Genomic DNA, 22,474 nt, shown 5'->3' with positions numbered 1-22,474 from the left:
CAGGGGAATTATTACTCGCGCTCTTTTTGCTTCAACTTGCCGATAAATTTCCATCGAACAGCTTCCACTCGAACGATCCGGTAGACACGCAGTTCCCTAGATTCGTATCCAAGGCACTGGTATGTCCAACGAACGGGACGGATCATTGTTAGCCTATAAGAACTCTGGAAATTGGGAGAAAGGTTCTTGTTCTTGTTCGAAGCGATCGATCGATGCGAAGTGTGGAAGGTGGAATCGCCAAAGGCCACTATACCTTCGCTTCTCAAAAATACTCCAATTTATTCAATGATATACTTGGAGTATCCTACTGCTACACGCGCGGTCACGACACTGATAGACGGAACTCTGGCGCGAACTGGACTCTACTGCCTCGAACTAATGGGATTTATTCACGAATTCGTATATTTATATTTATACCGCATTGGAATAAGGGCAAAGCAAAGCACACGTGTTACGTTTTGAGAACGAGTGACGCTCTTCTTTTATTTCAAACGTGTATATATATATATACGTTCGTACACTGTACATGGCCTAACTATGATCTATGTACCAGGTTGTTCGATGAGTTCGTCGTTCGATAAGAAATGGAGCTATTAGGTTCGTCGTTTTATTTTTCTAAAGATGGTGCTATTGTTTGATGAACATGCGTGAAGTTTCGTATAGATTTGTCGACTCGTTCGTATATTTATAATTGCTCAAAGTTGAAGTGTCGTAGTATTTTTCTTACAATGGAATCAACCACAAAACTTATCGAACAACCTAGTATAAGGCATGAAGTATAAATTCTACGCTCCATCTTAATCTATCAGCCATGTCAATAGTTGGAAGATTGCAAATCGTGTATAAACTACGCGAACTCTAATTTCTTATCAACTCCTCGTGGCGTCGGTCAACGTGCCCTTAAAACTAGTAGGAAATGACAACGACATATGTAGGATAGCAAAAGATCGAAAACAGGACTGAAAAAGAAAATGAAGAACATTTTAGGAAAGCAAGGAAAGCGACAGGTTAGGAAACTCTGGTGCATATCTGTTCGCCACATTCCTACGTTCAAGATCGTTCGAGAGTGAAACAAGTGTTGTTCTTTTCTCTCCTCCTATCACTTGGATCTCTGGAGAAGAGGTCTTTGAATGATTTATCCCCGTACGAGCCCCCAAATAACTGTTGCTCTGATGTGGTATATTAAAGTATATTTAATAATATTATATATTGCAATGATGATAGTGTTAGATGTAGCGTCAGTGGTTAGTTTCGCTGGATACGTCTTTTAGTTGTCTCGTCTTATCGTCTTTTTAGTCATACTGTCCGCGACACACTCTTCGGACATACTCTCGTCGTCATACTTTGTCATACTCTCCCATACTGCGTTCTTCACGCGCTCTATATAGTCATTCCCATTCTCTTTCATTCCAATCCTCAGTCTCTCTCACTTCAGACATTCGGCCACGCTCGGCCATCACAATCGCCCGTCTTTTCTAAACACTCTTCACTTTCTCCGAACCACATGTATTTCCTTTCATCCCCGTGCATTCTCACGCTCGGTCGTCGCACAAAACCCCCTGTAAAGGATACTCGTGCCTTCCAGGAAAGCTAGCGGGCCGATCGGCGCTAAATGTTTACTTTAACTCAAGTCCAACCGCGCACGTTATCTTGCTTAGGCCTACGCTCGAAGCAGGCCTAAGCGGACGCCGAAAATCCGATACTACACAAGGAATCACTGGTCGCAAGGTCGCCACTGCCTGCGTCCAAGATCGCTCGAGAGCGAAACGAAGAATTTCCGAAACTAGGAAGCAAAACACAGGAAACGTAAAATAGCAGAATGCCAGAGAAACGAAACTATAGTGAAGAAACTAAAGTCTACCCTGATATATTCCAGATAGTCATGGTATCTCCGGAAATGACGAACAAGGGACATTCTGGCAACGTCAAGATGCAACAGATGTATTAATTGCTCGCTACGTTGGTTTTAGAACTAATTGATTTCAACGCGTCCTGTAGATCATTCAGAAATCCACCCGTCTTCCACGTTGTCACGTTCGAAAGCGACTCGAAACACGTCGATCTCTTTGTAAGAATGTGTGTTTTCGCAAACAGTTCCAAGAACTAGAAACGTCTGGCAATTCCAGTGATTCTGTCCTGTTATTCCTACACTCGATTCTTCTATCTCTTTGTTGTATCACCTTTCGTTAATTTTCACGTATGTACTTCACCTTTGTATTTTTTGTTTACCTTACAGGTAATTTCCCTGTTTTGTTTACTCATACTTATTACCACGCATTTTATTTATTTTTATACTTGTATATATGACTTAGATCCGTAACAAATATTATTATTGTTAGTAGTAGTAATAGTAGTACTACTACTTTTGTTTGTATTGTTGTCACATGCTATTATTATCACTATCAAAACAAATATAAAGTGTTTACTACGTAAGAGTGCTACTTTGTTTCGCAATAATTTTTCACCTCGGATTAATAACATAAGTAAAATCTTGCAGTTTGTCTCTTTTTTAAGTATCGTTTGTTCGATCAATGAAATTATTTATGAAATATTATATCGACCGAATACAGACTCTTTTCGTCACATTTTTCATCGCACGCGAGCACGTTTGAAACATAATTTTTTCTCGAACAGTTGAATCGCCATTGGCCCGTCAACGTAGATTCTTTCTTAGTAGCTCCAAAAAAAAAAAAAAAAAAAACATTTGGAGCGGTCGAATCGAGCGACCGAGATGATGTATCAATGTCGCCAAATTCTGACCGTTTGGAAATGTTAGAACCAGAGCATACATCCGGTAACATAGTCTAGTATTAAATACTCTTCCGCAAATACAAGTACAAGTGGAACAACATACCGGTTCATTTCAAAGCATAGCACTTCGATAACGCTTCAAGAATTACGTGTACAAGGATGACGTACAAGGATTACGCAACATTACGTGTACTTCCAAAGTTTCGGTTCAAAACAATTCGGAACGGACTTCTAACTAACTTAAACTCACTCCGATTTGTCTTTCTTGCTCGTGTACACGAACACGGCCGGTGTACCCGAGAGTTTAAGTAATAAATAAAATTCTCAATTCGTACCCTTTGACTACGATCGGCGCCTATAGGCTTCGGTCGATCGATCGATCAAGTGCGGCAAACGCCTACGCGCGTTTAGCGTGTATATGTACTGAATCTGCGAGAAAAGCAAAGTTGTCCATAGTAAAAAGGTTGGTTTTATTTTACATCGTCATTGTTTGAAATGAAGAATATTTTCCGTGTTTATAATTCATCATTTTTATTGAAAATATTGACTGTTTCGCACGAACTACCCTGAATCAGTAATGAAACTTTAGACACTTGTAGTTTTGTTAAACGTAAATTAATCAAAATATAACCCATAGGATTCTGTGCACTTTGACCAATGTAACTCAAATGCATTTTTCTTTTTTAACAAAAACTTGTATCTCTGGATGAAATGTGCACTTTTTCGTGAATTTTTACCGCTAAATTTTTGTCTTCGGTCAAATAAGTGATCTAAATGTTCAAAGACGTGGCGACCGATCTAGAGAGTATGACAATTGGGGAAGGATTTTGTACCGTAACTCGTGCAGTTTTTGAAGCGTTATTTACGATACACGAGACCTGACATTATCGCAGAGCAGAGAAACTATCCGCATTTATTGTTTTGTCAACTTTTGAGAAAGAATAGTGTACAACGCCTGCTGTAGACTACCTAGTTTTGTGCAGTATAGCGTAACCATAAACTTTCTTGGATGTGAGCTGGATTTTGGCATATGTTGCAAAGTTTTATCGACGCTAAGCTATTGAGCTGTACATCGACGGTTACCGTACAACAGCCACTTCTCGTCACGAATCACAATCTTGTGTAAAAATAAATCTGTTGGTTCCTCGTGAACAGAAAAACGTTTATCTAACTTTTTCGTTTTCCCTATACTTCCTACATACCGAGAAACTGTTGCACAAGGAACATCTAGTTTTTTGTGCAATATCGCGTACACTCTGACACGTGTCAGACTCGAGCAAAGCTTTCATCTCGTCGTTGTTGACTGGGGTTTGTTTTCGAGATTCGTATTTCCAGAATTAAATTTTTCAATCGAACGATAAATTGTTCTTTCTCTTATAGTACCTTTCTCAAATATCGTATTAATGTTACCAACAGCTTCGGCTAGATCGCGACCAAGTTTAAACTCGTAGACTTAAACTCGTGACTTTATTTCACAATTACGATGATACGATCGACGAAACGTTTGGACAATTTTCAAATTTTACATCGATGGATCGCAAACAATCTTCTGGTACTTTTTGATCATTCACTCGTAGGAAGTTTCCTGCGTTTGTGAAATCGGCCATTTGATATACAACGATCGAATATATCGGTACAATTCGTAATACCTATGTCTAGGTGAGCCTATGTTTCACCGAAAGATTAAGATCTGTGGGTATGCGCAACTATCTACATGCATATATATGTGTGTGTATGCAACAAAGCGAACGAAGGCTTTGCCTTGCCTTTTGCTCCGTGTCACACGATTTAGCGATAAGTATTTGTTTTTGAGCAATCGAGCACGTGGCGAAATGGACGAGGGTCTGGATCGTGGCAGCGCAGCTTCTTGTTCAAATATTCGTGTTTATTGCAAGCTGAATCTGTTTCTTCGCTATCGTTCAACTTCACGGATCTTAGGATCGAAGCAGAATAAAATTGTTGAAACGAATATAACGATGATGGCAAGTGTGTCACGTGTCGTTAACCAATGGCTGACTTTAGTTTTAAGGACTGCCATTGTATCGGTGCCGAAGAGTCGTTTGTTGCACGGTTAAAGATTTGCTTATTTTCCTTTAGGTTTTTCAGTTTCAAGTCAAGAGTCAGGAAGATACTATCGACGTGTATACTAAATTGCATTACTCTACATTTCTTTTCATCTCATTACTCCACGTTGTTGGAACAAATGCAACGATCATGGGAGGTTTTCGTCAGTCGTCGTTAGCCAATGGCTGACTTTAGTTTTAAGAACTGCCATTGTATTGTTGCAAGGGTCCTTTGTTGCACGGTTAAAGGGTTCAGTTCCAAGTCGAAAGCCAGGAAGGGAATAGGACACTATTGTCGTGCATACTAACAATAAGTTGTGTTACTATACATTTCTTTATATATTTCTCACTTTATATTCTTGTATTTACAATTCATTATTCTACTGGATGCGCGAGATCTCTGTGTATCATAATAAACTGTATATTGTGATCTGAATTTACACCAAAAATAATTAAAATCCCGTCGTTCGATCTTGGTGTCAAAAATTGAAGAAAGTAACTACTTGAGACATAAAGAGACCTTGCTAAGCTGTTTGTATGCATGTGTGAGTGACGATGTTTAGATTGGGAGACATTGGGGCGACACATTGTCTCCACTAAATATGTAGAATTGTCAAGACACTACAATTTAGGTTTTAGAAGAATCGAGAAATGTAAACAGTTTTGGAGAACCGGACGATACGACTTGGCCCGGAAAGAGCAATCGGTCTTTGGTATGTGATGCGAGCAGTCGACAAAATGAAGCATATCCAAGTGGCTCCAAAAAGTATTTGCACACTGTATCATAAGGAAATTCTTCTTACCTGTAAAACTAACTTCAATGAGAGTTTGTGTGCATCTAGAGTATACAGAGAAATCTTTTTATCCACGGGAAATTCTTTTAAGAATTTTAATGTTTTTTTTATGTTTTTAATGCAACTTTTCTTTGGGACTTTTTTACAACAGAATAGCAGAGTACTAAGGGCTGAACTTTATTCCCCACTATTGCAAAGTTATATTTGAAAAATCGAAGAGAAAGTAGCACTCTAACTGATTTCAGTCGCTTGAAGAGCTTGCAACGATTTTCATTTTGTTTATAACTTTGTAATCGTGCTAGATACAACAAAAATTTTCTTACAAAAAATCTTCACCTTCTATGCTCTGTCAGTCAACTGTGAGAAAAAAAAACCAAAAGAATTATATTAAAACAACGAGGAAATGTTGAATTTTCGGGTCTCAATCGTATCCTCTCGAGAACATTTTTTGTCGACAAAAAAATTGTCATACGCGGCCCAGTATTCTTTATACGCACACAAATTTTCATTAAATTTAGACTCGTAGGTTAGAGGGATTTCCGCATAATGCAATGTAGAAATACTTTTTTGATCCACTGTACACAAATATTAAGTTTAAGGGCACACGAACGTTTCAATAACCGTTTCCAATCACACAAACATTGCTACTTTTCGCAGTTGACCAAGAAAGGGTAGAAAATATGAATGCACGTGATATTGTAATATTTTCGTATATGACGTATTTATATTTGAAAGGCACGCGAAAGAGAAAATTGTGGATGCATCCCATGAATGGGGAACAATATCGACATGGGCACTACTCTGCACGAAGAATCTGAAAAATGGTTTAATCACTTCCGTACGTCAATGAGTTTATTCAATGAGTTACTGTTGCGTAAAATCAGCGATATCGGCAGAGAAAATTCTGATTACAACGTTACGGTAAGTAGGTAACGACCGACGCTCGTGTGACCTGCTACATTTACCTGTAAACAATGGAAAACGCGGGTCGGCGTATCCCAAAGTGCGTTCTGGCATAAATACGTCGATGAAAAATGAACACACGTTGGACCATACGTTGAAAGCGACGCACGTTCGTAGCGTATGCACCATAATGTACGACAATGTGTTTCTACAGCGGACGTTGTGACGTGCATCGTAACGCGTATCGTTTCAACACTAGGGCCCCAGTCTAAGAGTGAATCTTTGCGTTTCGATGTTTCCAATCGACTTCCCCTACAGAACTTACAACGAAAGAGTTTTGTCCACACAGATCGGGAATTTCCAGGATCGTGCGACGTCTCGACACGACTGGAGTATCGTCGATCGATCATCCTAGGATTTACGGTTTCGATCGGTTGAGTTCGCGGCCCCGGTGATCTCCGCTTCTCGATTTACCTACGCATGAAAAATTCGCGGTAGAGGTCCGCGGATTTTCTTCCGGTTGGCGAGCACCGTGTTCCCATAAAGTCCAACTAAGGCGTACGGTGCAATATGCATGGTGCCCCGGCCGTTGGCTCGCGTTTCTTCTCGTTAAAGGGCCTCGTAGATCGATCGACTTGGCATGTATGTAGTCGCTCGTTGTTATTCTTATCCTCCCTCGTTCCCTCTCCCCCGTATCTTTACGAGCGTTTGCTGCTTCGTTTGTTTCTCCGCGCCCGTTTTTCCGTCTAATCCCCCGGATTCATTTTGCTCCAATTGTTCGCCGTCGAACGCTTTACTTTCTTTCGAACGCGGGCCGAGTTCACAGGCGGTAATCCAATCCGCGCGATAAAGATCTATCTGTATAGAACGAAAGCTGGATCGTTCGTTCCTGAATCGATGTTGAAAAATTTCCCGCCGCTGGCTTATGTTAATAAACAAGCTCGCGTTTATTGTTTCCGCGTTAGCGTTCAACCAGGGACTTCCTCGCGCGTGAAATACTCGCGGGAGAAGCGCGATGCACTAGACGCGGTGTTAACCTATTGGCCTACGATTTAAGTTTCGATAAGGCGTGTCATAATCAACGGCGAAACCTCTCGCTGTCCTCGTGAACGCGCAATTTTCTTTTCGATGGTATCGTAACGAGAGTTTCTTTCTAATAGTTTCAAGAAAATATATTCGAACGTACGATTGCGGACGAGACTGCACGGTTCTCGGTGATAAAATTACTTTACCACGAGTCTCGTATGATATTGCAGGCGAAGGAGTTAAGGAACAAGGTTCCGAAACGTTGTTACGAAATTCAAAACACCAACGAAGATGTTACTCCCTTCGTGGAGTGTGTTTCGATCCTCTCTTCGTTGCACGAAGTGCGGGGCACTGACACACGTTTAAAGTTTAAACGAGTTTATCTCGTAGCAGAGTTTTCGAAATCGATCAGCAACTTTTCGTACAATTTACTTATTCTCGTGAATAATTTTTAAGAAAATATTTAAAAACCGTCGACTTATTTGAACAGAATTTACACTGCTTCCTTAAAAGCTTGTCGTTTCCGACCAATCAATATTTTAACAAATTTGTAAATGCAACGATAGCTACCCTTGGCCAATTTATAAACATTTTTATTTTATTAAATTCTGATTATCGAGATGAAAAAAATCCGCCCCACCGTGCAATTAAAAAACTCGGTTAATACTACGTACTACGTATAGTAACATATTTTAATGAAAAACGTCCGTAGATGTTTTCAAAATGTCAAATTATTAGTCGATTATTATTATATTATTCGATTATAGTCGATTATTAATATTATTCGATTATTATTATATTATACGATTATAGTCGATTATTATTATATTATTCGATTATAGTCGATTATATACAATTAGTCCATTATTTCTCCTATATTACAAACGATGGTATAAACAAATATTTCTTTCGAAGGCTTTTAAATAATTTGGGAAAGAAAGAGAATAGAAATCAATATGGCTACGTGACAACGATAATAGAAATCAGCTTTTCGTGTTTCAGAAACGCTCGCAAAACCTACGAAGAAGGGGTTAACCAACACGCAGAACAGAGTAACGTAACGCATGACGATGCGAATACGCTATTCCTGCTACAAATTAGCGCGAAAGAGTCCTCTAAAGGTCGAGGTACACTTGCAGGGAATATTCGTGGTTTATCGGAAGAGTATAGCCAACAAGAATTTAACGATATCTATGGTGTAGGCGTTCTTCGGATCGGTCGTCACAGTTAGGCGACGAGTGAGATAGTAGTTCTGATTGTGTACGAGAATGTGCTAATGCGTGGGAACGAATGGTCTTGCGTGTGGTCCGGAGAAAATGTGTAGTGTTTGGAATAGACAAGCGAGTGAAGTATTTCCGAAGTGTGGAAAAAGTGTGTTTGAACTTAACGGCGCAAAGTGATTAAACGGCCAAAATCCGGAAAAAATTATAGAACATCAATATGGAAGCACTAATTCATAGCAAAATTGGTATCTAAATGTTTTCGAGGTTGTTGATTACGGATCTGAAATCAAAATGACTGAAAACGAAACAGTAGACCCAGTTTGTTGAATGCACATTTTAAACAATTATCATATTTTCATATTTTACTGTTACATTTACCTTTGTACTCGGGAGATATCGAATTTATTTATGGATGAATGAGTAATTTGAATTCTTGAAGATAATAAAAAAAGAAAAAACAAATGAAGAAATAAAGATTCATTTTTGTGAAATTTGTTTTCCACCGAAACGGTAACAAAATTGTTGATGTAATGTACGTTACATATTTCATTTCGATGTATATGATAAAATTATTCAAACTTTTTTCATTAAATGTTGACAGTTACTTGTAATCTTAACATTACATCTTACGTTAAAAGTAGCATTTATCCTGTACTCCAACTTTGATATTACATTTCTTACAAACTGTAAGACATTTTTCACAAATTTTTATTAGTTTTCATACGTCGATTATCCTACTATGAAACTGCATTAAAGAAATTCGTTTTTTAATATTGAAAAACTTAGACTTTCACTCGCCTTAGAACCACTGTGCGACGGGCTGCCCAAACTAAGGTCTTAAAGACGAGTAATTGAGATGGGTCCAGGCTAAAGAATTTTCGGTCAATGTGACCAGATGCATGGAATGAGAAAGGTCAAGGATTAGAATGAAAGGTAAGGAATGCGTGTAAGAATATACTATGCTGTTCGATAAGTTTTATCGAACGACAAAACAACCTCTTAGGACACGAGAGAAGCGCGACCGAGGTTACTAATTGAAAATTAAGTGAAGCGTGTTAGAGATCAGTTACTAGAATTTTGTCGAAGTGAATCGGAGTCGAATGAAGACTTTTTACGAAACCCCACCGTCCCTTAATTACGCACTTTGATCGATTACAATGATAAGTTGGATGGTCCTATCGGTTCAAAAATTACAGCGTAACCAACTTTTTAATTTCGTGTAAGTAGTAAGGAGAAGTCGTTGAAATTAAGAAATCTATGGGGGTGTCAATTGGGTAATTGAAAACTTACCTGGAACCCAGGACTCGTGTTTGGCGAAATGTTACAAAATATTTCCATGCACAGTTTTTTCGAACTATATCCAAACTTGCGATAATTTCGCGATCATTTTTGCCCACCCTCGTGTATACCGCCAACATCGTTTACAAAGTAAATGCAGATTTCGATTTCTAAATTCTTGGCACCAATACAATAACAGCCCTTAAAACTAACCTCAACCATTGGCTAACGACGTCAAACACGCCTGAACGTCATCGTTGCATTCGTTTCAACAGTTCTGATGCCTGATGGAATAATTTTCGTCGACCGACTCTCTACGCTCCGACACTCTACCGTTAGTCAACTAACATCTATCGTACTCTACACTGTACTCTAAACATTGTACTTTAAATTGTATTCGGAAGTAAACCAAGCGTTACGGAATAGAACAAAACCTTTGATCACAACTCTTGTTGTTGCGATGTGACAAACGACTCTTTGACACCAATACAATAACAGCCCTTAAAACTAACCTCAACCATTGGCTAACGACGTCAAACACGCCTGAACGTCATCGTTGCATTCGTTTCAACAGTTCTGATGCCTGATGGAATAATTTTCGTCGACCAACACTCTACGCTTCGACACTCTACCGTTAGTCAACTAACATCTATCGTACTCTACACTGTACTCTAAACATTGTACTCTAAATTGTATTCGGAAATAAACCAAGCGTTACGGAATAGAACAAAACCTTTGATCACAACTCTTGTTGTTGCGATGTGACAAACGACTCTTTGACACCAATACAATAACAGCCCTTAAAACTAACCTCAACCATTGGCTAACGACGTCTAACACGCCTGAACGTCATCGTTGCATTCGTTTCAACAGTTCTGATGCCTGATGGAATAATTTTCGTCGACCGACACTCTACGCTCCGACACTCTACCGTTAGTCAACTAACATCTATCGTACTCTACACTGTACTCTAAACATTGTACTCCAAATTGTATTCGGAAATAAACCAAGCGTTACGGAATAGAACAAAACCTTTGATCACAACTCTTGTTGTTGCGATGTGACAAACGACTCTTTGACACCAATACAATAACAGCCCTTAAAACTAACCTCAACCATTGGCTAACGACGTCAAACACGCCTGAACGTCATCGTTGCATTCGTTTCAACAATTCTGATGCTCGATCGAATAATTTTCGTCGAGCGACTCTCTACGCCCGGAATCGAAGCGGAAACGTTTCCGCGCTCGGTCGCGACGAAAGAAGTTCGAAGAATGATTTCGAAGTAGCTGGTTCCGTCGGTATTTTCCGCGCGTATCGTGGGTGGAGCGCGGTTACCGCAACATCCGGTTCGTAACGCGGAATAATAAAGCCGCGTTGCGCGCGAGACAGACGCGGCTCGCAAAGTTTCGAACGCTCGACGCGTTTCCCGATTACTTCGTGTTCCTACAAGCGTATCGATATTTACGCGCGCGTACACTTACACGACTCGATCCGATTCGCTACTCGGTTTTCCTCCTTACGCGAGAGCTGCCCCTCTGACTGAATTACCGCTCGAAATTAAAACTGGTGTACCGTGCGAACGATATTTGTCGGCCGACTCGAAACAACTCGGCGGTCCTTATTGCAGAAGGCGCGTTACAACTCGGATAATTCGAAACAAGTGTTGCGCCTAATTTACTACTTTACACGCTCCGAATAAGTAACCGTGGACGTCGAAACTTTCCCTAACGCGAATACGGCCATTCAAATGCATTATGCATAATGCATCGGTCAATGGAACCGCGAAAGTTTACGGACTACGCGGAAACCGATGTCTCAATTATGCTCGCATTTCATTTAATTCGTGTCTCCCTTTCCGCGTACTCGAATAAAGATACCCGAGCATGTGTCGAGAGACGAAAAGATAAGCGAACGGAATAAATTGTTCAAGGCGTACGGGATAGTCCGTCGATTCGAGCGTAGGTAGGAATGTTTTCAACGGAGGGACGAGAAACTTTTCGATCGTGGAAAAAAAAAAACGATACCAACGGATCGTTATCGCGCGTGGATAACTCGCGGGTCGAAAAACTGGTTCTGAGATGGAGTCGCTTAAAAAATGTCAAATTTGTACACTCCGTAAAACCGCGCTTTCCGTTTCATTTCGTACGAGGAAATCAGAGATTCGCAGAAAATCGATCGTCAATGTTTTTCTGCTCGATAACCGTCTCTGTGAAACAATTGATTTGTAATACTTCTCGGAATCAAATTTTTTACGTATATATAGTTTTAGCAAACTTCGATGTCGGATAAAAATGTCCTTCGAGAGAAATGAAAAACTTCGATCGTGAATCTTGAAAAATTAAATTATACAATTTGCATCGCTGCTCGAGCAAATTTTTTACAACGTGCTTGCTTCGAAATCTCGTTCGGGTGATTTGATCTACCGACGGTGATTATCGCGCCTCGATCGTTTTCCTTTGGTACGTTGCCATCTTATATTTCATTCATTATTTGCACACAAGGTTTTAAATAACATCTTGTTGTGAAATTTTATCTTATTTCTTCCCGAAAGCTTCTCCATCTGTTCCAAAGCATCGTACTCTGTTACACGAAGAACGTCAAGGAACTATTTACGAACAATTCGATAGCTTCGATTGAATCTTTATTAATATAAACAATCTTGGCGATTTTTTGTTCCGTTCTCCTGCAATGTTATCCTGTCTTTCGTTTATACTTTACTGCGCCCAGCGTTTCATTGTTCTGTAACTATGACTATTTTGAATACTATAATACTTTTCAACCATTGATAAATCTAATCGTTTGTACAGAAATAAATTCGAATTCCGTTCACAGGATTCCGTGACGTAATAAGTTGCTCGACAAGTCGTGTCGTTCGATAAGAAATGTCACTATTAGGTTCGTCGTTTTATTTTTCCAATGATGGTACTACTGTTTGACGAGCATGCGTGAAATTTCATGTCGACTCGTTCGTATATTTACAGTTGTTCAAAGTTGAAGTGTCACAGTATTTTTGTTAAATAGAAAAGCGAGAAAACTTATCGAACGAACCAGTATATATCCACTTTTGAAGAACCGAAGTCGCTGCTGTAAGAATTTATGCGTTGTGAAAGCAGTGTACGAAGCTGGGACAATTCGCGGGACAAGGTGGAGAGTTGTTGAATTTCCAGAGTAACGAAAAAACGAAAAACAACTGAGATGTTGCAGTGAGAATATCGAGGGCCTACTATTGCTTTTCATAAAGACGAAAACACTCGTTTCGAAAAATCTGGCGAACAGCTGATCGTGACAGGCCAGGTCCTAGATCAACCATTCGCGGATCGAATGCGTCACGCTTGATCTCTTTACACTCTAAATGTCGCATACTACCACCGGAAAATTGTTAATTTTCCTATTGGCGAACTCAATTAAAAATTTCCGCCCTCGACACTCCGACAGCGACAAAATTAACCAATGACGGACTAACGCTGCCACGACAGAACTTTCCTCGACGATACCGACACGAGACTAGAACAGTCGCTGCAAAAACACCGAACATTAAAGATTCAATTTCTTTCTACAACCTCAAAGGTCCACTCCATCTTAATGATTCACTCGCGCAAATTTAAGTAGACGCGTGAGAACGCGCAGTGCTAAGGTATCGCTTCAAGAACTTCGAACAGAAAATATCGATTTGTGTCGTATCGGACATGAAAAGCGAACGTTGTAACCGTACTCGTGCGATAATTGTCTCAGTTTCCTTGGTTCGTTTCCGATTACACTATTCCGTTGGAAAACATCGGGAACGTCCGTTGAATAAACCGCTGCGAAACTCGTTGGAAAAATAAATCAAAGCCAATTACTCGGTCCTGCGACGTACATCGTTCCTGAAAAGCATTGAAATCACCGTGAAATAGCACGCGCAAGATTGTTTCACGAGCCCGGTTCACCGTGCGGGCTTTCCGAGTATCGTAAGTTTGATCGCTCGGCTCGCCGATATCGTAAAGCCGCTAGCGAGACCGGGGCTGGAAACTCGAACGATTTCTCGCTCGAACGAGCAATATCGCTCATCATCGGCATACCGTCGTCCATCGTCGGCGTTCATAATCTACGAGCGTGGAACGAGAAAGCGGGCTGGAACGCGTTATGAAAATGCAGAAATCGTTCCGGGGTAGCCGTTCTATCCGTACGCGTATCTATTTCTTTGAATGGACGTAATTTGAATTTTCCGATCGGTTTCGATTTAACCGGAGCGAACCTCTCGGTCCGATCGACTAGGCCATAAATAACTGTCCGCGAAATAGTGTCGAGATACGAGACAAATTCTGAACACGAATTCAGCTCGATATTCACGCTGGAAAATTGAAATAGATTTTTAGCTCGTGTTTCTTACACGCTGATTCGGTGTTGCAACGTTGCAAACGCTTTCGATTAACCTTTGTTAACCCCTTCCGTAGCCACGATCAATCCGACGAACATATTGTTGCATTCCGACGGTATAATATTCGTTAAGCGGAACGAGCGAATAAATCGCGAATAAAAGACGAGTTTCCAACGAAAAATCGATTTGAAATTCTCGATTCGAGTTATCGCGGGGAGCAACGACCTCGAGTATCGATGCGATCGGGAATAAGAGATACGTTCTATTCGTAGATATTCCCGGGTTCCTTGAAATTTCTTCCAATTCGAATTTAAATCCGTTTCTTTAAATTCGAATCGAAGCAATTAGAAACGTAACTCGATCTTCGAGCGGGTCTCTCGATTAAACGCGAACCGTGGTTCGTTTCTTGGGCAATCCACGAATAAATCTATACCGACGTTATTCCTTCGAAGTAGTCTAATCGAATAGAAATACATTACTCGTTCTACGAACTTCTCCTCCGTTCGAGTCTACGAATTTTTCGTTTCAAGTTCGCTGTACTTTAACGAATCTAACTTTATTTAACGACTCTCGATTTATGACCATTTATACATTACGAGATAATACCATAAATTCTTCGCGAAACGACTTATATTACGAATAAATTGGTACGTTTATTTAAATATAATTTACGCAGGTACTCATCGTTAATAATACACGTATCACCGATGATCAGATCTTCGTTCAAAGTGGAGCCTCTGGTAACGTAATGGCGATTCTTCTATCGCAAAATAAGACCAATTTACACCGTTGAGCGTAAACGGTGAAAGCCAAAGAGGAACGACTCTTATTGTTACTCGATGCCTGCTGATAAATGTTTACGTTGAATTTACGCGTTTGACCCGCCCGGTAAGATTCAAATCAAGCATTTACGGATTCAAGTTTACGCAACGTTTCTTATAATCGCGACGAGTCTGGGCCTCTGTTTTTGGAATACCTTGCAAACCTGGATACAACTTCAAAAGTCTGTATGAAAAATGAGGATGTAGAAATTTTAACCAAATATCCTTCCATTTTACAAACTACGACACCCAACTCCGAGACAAATATTTCGAACAATGCAGTTTTTCGTGAATTACAGCGCTTGCATTCGCGAGAAAGGTTTTTTAATTATACACACCAATGAAACCAAAACCAGGAACCTTGTTAAAAATTATTTCCAAATTATTGTTCAAATGTTCGACTTTATAAATACTTATATACTTCAAATGTAAACCTTCGAATATATACAAGGTGTTCGACGAGTTTATTAAACAACCAAACAACACGATTGGCGGTTAAAAACAAAACGCAATTGTACGAATATAAGTCCATGAATTCTTCGTTAAAAAGTTGCAATAAAAGTATGACGTAATATCGTTTCTCGTTCGACACGACCGTTTAAATCTTCTTCGGTGATACAAGAATCGTTTATGACACTTTTAATCGATCGTAATGGCTCGTTCCCCCGAAGCAGGATCGTTACTCCGAAACGTTGAAAAAGTGAAATATATTGTTTCCGTGTTGCTCCGATGCCGACAAATTCACGAGTTCGTTTAATTATTTAATTCGCTAGCTCGTGCAAAAGAAAGACACCGTAGATTTGATAGACGATTCGAGAAATTATCGTAACAGCCTTGCGAGCATTAATTACAATTTTGTTGCTCTTCGCGAACATTCCACGAGTAAAACGATATTTATACGACGTTGTTTCACGTCGTTCGATCGATTAGCGAAAAAGGGTTGCGCACCGCTGACGTAAACCTAACCGAACGTATTTCCTCGGCCAATGATAAAGGAGCCGAAGAAGGTCGAAAAGGACCTAAATTTATCATTTGCGCAAACGTCGAATCAAAGTCCACGAATCTACGTTGCCCCGGGGCTGCGCGTAAATGCGCGTGTAATAATACCAAAAACCGATAACATTCCTTTTCGCACACGTTCCCATAACAACGCACGAGACTCTTTCCGCTCCCGTAACAACACATGACACTGCATACGACTGACCGGTGATAACCGAAATTCCTTTTGCATACGTTCCCGTAACAACTCACGAGACTCTTTCCGTTCGCATAATGACGCACTCCTTACGTAACGCAGGACACTCGGGACAAGAACAGATATAAAAACCCGACACATAGGAGACAGATCAGTCTTGACCCGTGATCAGATCCGCACGAATCTGTGACCAAAGGTACCGCAATTGAAGTGTAATACAGAAGAAAATAATAAAGAGTTCGATCTCCCGTTGGAGATCGACATTTTTTTTTATCCAATCCTTAATTATTACGCGACACGCGCAACCACGGTCACGGAAGTTAATAAGGGGAATATCGTTAAATTTATTTCTACATCTACCGTGGCGGGCCAACTCCGATCTGGCCCTTGATTGTAATACCGTGAGCCCGGCCGATTAAAATTGCCGATACATAGGCGCTCTCGTGAGCATAATAAAATACAAGCAAGGAAGGCGGAGGAAAGAAAAGAGCGTATGTGCCCGGTCTGTAGAACCGCGGCTGAACGAAGGGGAGAAGAAGGCATTATGGACATCGGCCGCTCTAGCGGTCAGCCCGAAGCCCGTGTAGGCGTACGCGTATGATTGCTATGAGTTTATGCTCCCACACTGGCCGCCGCTTCTAACGGCGTGGCCGGTGCGTGATCCCGCAGCTGCGTACAACCGGGCAGAAAACGATTTTCAGATCGAACCGCGAGGATTTCTCCAACGTTTCGAAGAAGTCGCCTCGAGAGTGTACGATCGGCCTCGAGGATTCTACGAGGTGATATTTCGAGAAGGTTGCGGCCGCGAGGGGGGAAACTCGGTACCGATATCGGTGATCTCAACGACAATGGTTCTACTTTGTATGTATCGGGAAGGAGACCTGGTCTCGTTCAACGTGGCGCTCAGAATACTCGTGGATGCATCGAAATTTGAATAACGGCAAGCTCGAGACAAATTCTTGCATTCGTTACATCGGCTGTAATAGAAACGCTTTCGTTCTACGTCGATAATTCGTATATTTCGATCATTTGTATCATTCTTAACGAATCGAAAATTAAAAACGCTTTCGTTCTACGTCGACAATTCGTATATTTTGATCATTTGTACAATTCTTAACGAATCGAAATTTCAAATCCAAACATTCGTCGTTGGAATTATTCTCACGACGAACCCGATTTCTCGATTCAAATGGTGTCGGTTCAGAATTGTGGAATTTTTTATCTTCGAGGAACGAAGGAAGGATACATTAGGTTGTTCGATAAATTTTGTCGTGAAACGTGAAGTGTGATTTTCAAACGACAACCGCGGTTTTTGCAAGAATTGTAACTCGGCGCTGGTAAATGCAATCGATTCGACCATTGGAATTTTAATTATGTTTGGTGCAAATTCAGATTATAATGTACAGTTTATTATAATATACAGGGATCTCGCGCATCCAGTAGTATAAAGAATTGTAAATACATGAATATAAAGTGAAAAATATATAAAGAAATGTATAGTAATACAAGTTATTGTTAGTATGCGCAACGATAGTATCGTGCGTTCTTTCTGACTTTCGGCTTGCAACTGAAAAATCTAAAGGAAAATAGGCAAACCTTTAACCGTGCAACAGACGATACTTCGGCACCGATACAATGACAGTCCTTAAAACTAAAGTCAGCCATTGGCTAACGACACGTGACACACTTGCCATCATCCTTGTATTCGTTTCGACAATTTTATTCTGCTTCGATCCTAAGATCCGTGGAATTGAACGATAGCGAAAAAACCGATTCAGCTTGCAAGAAACATGAATATTCGAAGAAGCTACGTGTCGATTGGTCGTAACCACGATCTAGACTCGTTGAGCCTACAGTCTGTCCCATAAGAACCTTCTGGCGATATCTTCGAAACTTAACACCCACTGGAGTGGAAACTGTGATAAACTGAACATATACTAGGTTGTTCGATAAGTTTTGTCGTTTTTTCCATTGTAAAAAAATACTATGACACTTCAACTTTGAACAACTGTAAATAAACGAATGAATCGACAAATCTACACGAAACTTCGTACATGTTCATCAAACAGTAGTACCATCTTTAGAAAAATAAAACGACGAACCTAATAGCTTCATTTCTTATCGAACGTCAAGGGTTTGGCCGTTTTTCCTTTTGGCTTTTTTTTTTAGTCGAGTTCCAAGTCCAGAGTCAGGAAGACCACACGACACTGTTGTCGTTCACATCAAGACATATCACTGTATACGCATTTGTTCGAACTTTATATTCTTATATATACAATAACTATACTACTAGATACGCGAGATCCCTGCATATTATAATGAACCAGATATTATAATCCGAACTTAACAATATTAACGATTCCGAGCAATTCGATGTATTCAAAGTTTGAATTCGAAGGATTTGATTTTAAGTTTGTAAAGCATACTCGAGCGAAAGCTAAAAGGTAGAGTATTTATTTTAAATAGATAGATAACTGTATTTATTTCGATCAAATTTAACGTTTTCTACATATTTGTGTAATTTTATCGCCAAAAGTAGTATTACGTCATAGATTTCGAATTATCGAATTTCCGAGATCCCCAACTCGGATAAGGTTATACATAAAAAATCGTTTTAAATGATTACTTTCGACCAACGCAATACTATCGTGGAGCAACTGTGAGCACAGCTTATACTCTTATCTATAATCTTTTGTATAATAATTAACGTTCTCGTCGTATAAAAATTTGTACCTCGACTACGCGGATTTATAAACGCGCGGACAAAACGCTCGATTAAAATACTTTCTAGTTTCTTTAAAAGGAGAAACTACAATTATTATTCGAGCAATTTTTAAGTTCGCGACCACCAGAGTCGACAACGAATGCATAAAACGTATAATTCGACTCCTAAGAATCGAAAAGGCGTCGTAGTTGTTCTTCGTCTACTCGAACCCTCGTCGAACAGGATCGGGGTCCATTTTGATCCACGTAATGTCTACGACCACGGAATAATAGCCGTGATCGTTGGTCGGTTTCTGTGCTGTTTATAATCAATGCTGTGTAATAACGTAAAACTTCGTTCGAAAGCCACATATCAGAATGAAAACTAATGAAATTCAGGCGTTCGGTTCAGAATATACTCGAGACTCGCCGTTCGAGGGGTAATTATAGATCGCGGACACGCGTCGTCCGCGAGCATCGCGTTATCCTTGCGACAATCGGCAGAGTCGTTGACGTTCGTTTAATTTTTGTTTCAGATACGAGAAATTGGCTCGGGGAACGCGAATCGGAGGGCATAATCGAGGTGAGTCGGTGTCCTTAAACGTTGTCGTCGGTGAAAATTGATGGAGCTATTACGAAACTTTTTCCGCAATTTGTCCCTGTCTTTTTTGGCGAATCCAAGGAGCGGAGATGGAGGGCCTTACGAGATACACGAGTACAACTAGGGCCCCCTGCGAGCAAAAAGGACTCGAACGAGCCTCGATAATAATTATAGTAAAATGTTCCGAGGCATTGGCTACCCGAAGCGCGCCCAAGCTCGTATAGAAGGAGATCGAAAAATAACCTCGAGATGGTTGTCGAGATGGTGCAGCGGAGCAATGGCGCGTTCGAAGAGGTCTCGACCGACGCCGAAGGGTGCTCGATGCTCTTTCGTTTCTTTTCGACGGAAGTCGGCAATCTTCCGATTGACACAGACGCTCGTTCGAAATCCTCGGGTGATTTTAATCGGGGGACTATAAGAGTGTTCGATCGACTGTTCAAAAATTAGCCGGTCGTATTACCGTGCGAGAATTAATAGCCGCTCCCTTACAGCATCCTGCCCTCGATATTGATGCACAGAAGTACACGCCAATCACCGTGGCGCAAATAGCATGGAACTGTTGCAATTTATTACAGAGAACCGGTAGAACTATCGGAGATCATCTCGGAATATCAGCGTCGTGGAAGCTCGTCGTATCCGGCCAACGGAGCGTTAAATGCAGCGCGCGAGTAATAAGGATAAACTGTGTAATCAGCGCGAATGTTGTTTATTCGGTTCGCTACGAGCAATGCAGCTTCGACGAGAGTAAACTCACCGCGTGCCGCGAATGGCCAGCGAGACAACGAGGAATCGGTTGTCTTCGACGTAATTTAAATAAACGTGGAAGATTGCCGAGAGACCTGGATTTCGAACATCGGGGAACAAATATCGCATCTTCCCCCAAATCGGCCCGTTGATAGCTTCCCACGGACGACGATAAATTTACCGATACGAACGATCGTGGAATATCGGAATCCAACGCACCAATTGCTCCAAACTCTCGAGAAATTTCGATTTTCCTTTATTCCGTGACGACGGAAGGAAAAGGTTTCACTGCCTTTTTCCACTAATAGCTATTTCGCGTTTGAAATTTTTCTAACGATCCACAACTCGCTCGAGACGATCCAAACGTCTAGACTCGAGACGTAACGTGTACGAAATAAATTTATAAACGTTTTAAACTTGTACCACCGGTAACGAGGCAATTTTCTCAACGACTCTTTTCGTCTTCGTAAAGAGTTTTCCGTTTAACGGTGCGTATATTTCGTTACTTCGTACAAGTTATTCAAACGGAACGAATTAAAAGGAAAAATAATCCCACTTCGATAAGAATAATCGTAGCCTCGGTTGCCGTTCGCTGTACCCTTCGACGCTTCTAATCTCCTCGATGAAAGTTCACTTCGCATTTAATTAGTACACACCGATCCCTTTCAGATTTATTATAGAAATTACCGGTTGATTACCTCGTTAATCTACGAGGCAATCGATCGTCGATTTCATCGTTATAAGACCAGTCGTCTTTAGAAAAGAGAAAACGTTCGAGCGTACCGACAGGCCTCGGCGAACCCGACAAAAAGTCTCGTCTTCTCCGAAGTTATGACTGCGTCTTTAACGAAAACACAGCGACGAAGAAATCCTCGGATTCTGAGCGAAAACTTTACGACGGCATTCCTCTCCTTTTTCCATTAGATAAAAGATCGATCCTCCCAAGAATTCCTGGCCTATTAAAACACCGTCAACGAGGCCCGAAGAAACTCCACGGACACGAAGAAAAAAAAAAAAAAATAACAGGGGGACGGTAACAACCCGACGCAACGTGCACCGCTAAACGACTTCGATCTCCTTCATTTAAATACATCTCGGGCTGATCAGCGCGGTAACAAAAGAAGGAACTCGAAGAAATATCCGATCGATGGTTTTACCGCGCTGACGACATACGTCTTCTGTCCGTTCGAGCGAGCAGATGTCTGGCATCGAGGCTTGTCTTCGACAATTCAATAAAGCATTTCTTCCGAGCGGAGTGCCATGTTCCGGCGAGCTCACGAGCTCGTTCGCATCTTGTCTAGCTCGGGCACGGTTATGTCCTAGTGAGAAGATCATCGATCATCATTAGCTGCTGCTCTACGAGCGCCGCGTCGGGATCTAGTATCAACATGCCCGGCTGAAATTATTTAAGCGGCTGTTGTACCGAAAATCGAGCACCGTTCCTTCGTTCCTCGTTTTTTCATAATTATCCGGCCACCGACTTCGCCCGCCGAGGCCACGATAATTAATAACCCTCTGGTGAAACGATTCTGTAACGCGACGTCGAACGATTCCTTCGTGATCGACCAAATGAGCGATGATACGCGGTTTTCGTCTCGGAACCCGCTTCCTCGGCGAATCGGACTTCCCGGAGACGATGTTCTCCAACGAATCGCACGAATACCCAGTATTTCATTATTTTTAATTCACTCGACGACTTTGTTGCGCGTGTATTCGCGCAAAGGTGTACAACGGGACAATTGGGTACGGTATACGATAATCGAGCAAAAGGAACGAGGTACGAGACAAAAATCGAGTTTTCGTCCGAACGATAAGAAATACGAAACGATTCGATGAGAATGCAGCAGCATTGGAGAGCAGACGCTCTTTTCAATGAACAAATAAAAGGTTTTATCACTAGAACCACCAAAAGGGTCAATTCGACTTGTTTCCAACTTCTTTTTAAAATTACTCCGATTTTAACGGTGTCTTTGTCTATAATATTCGTGGACGGTGATCAAAATAGACCACTAA

The 22,474-nt window shown here is 40.9% G+C and overlaps 1 long non-coding RNA gene across 3 annotated transcripts in view; it reads left to right on the top strand.

Moving 5' to 3' along the window:
* LOC143148172 (uncharacterized) overlaps window positions 1-22,224 on the top strand; it is a 91,107-nt gene extending 68,883 nt beyond the window's left edge. For 2 of the 3 annotated variants that reach the window (XR_012992428.1, XR_012992429.1), the window contains exon 2: window positions 8,540-9,170. This is a non-coding gene — a long non-coding RNA (uncharacterized LOC143148172). Of the gene's footprint in view, window positions 1-8,539; window positions 9,171-19,652; window positions 19,700-19,798 lie in introns of those variants that run through there. The other variant, XR_012992430.1, reaches the window with a different exon arrangement.
* The last annotated feature ends 250 nt before the right edge of the window (window positions 22,225-22,474 follow it).

This window comes from Ptiloglossa arizonensis, chromosome 6, assembly GCF_051014685.1.
Source record: "Ptiloglossa arizonensis isolate GNS036 chromosome 6, iyPtiAriz1_principal, whole genome shotgun sequence".
Classification (NCBI taxonomy): domain Eukaryota; kingdom Metazoa; phylum Arthropoda; class Insecta; order Hymenoptera; family Colletidae; genus Ptiloglossa; species Ptiloglossa arizonensis.
The sequence above is the reverse complement of the archived record's forward strand: the minus strand, read 5'-3'. Positions and strand labels throughout refer to the sequence as shown.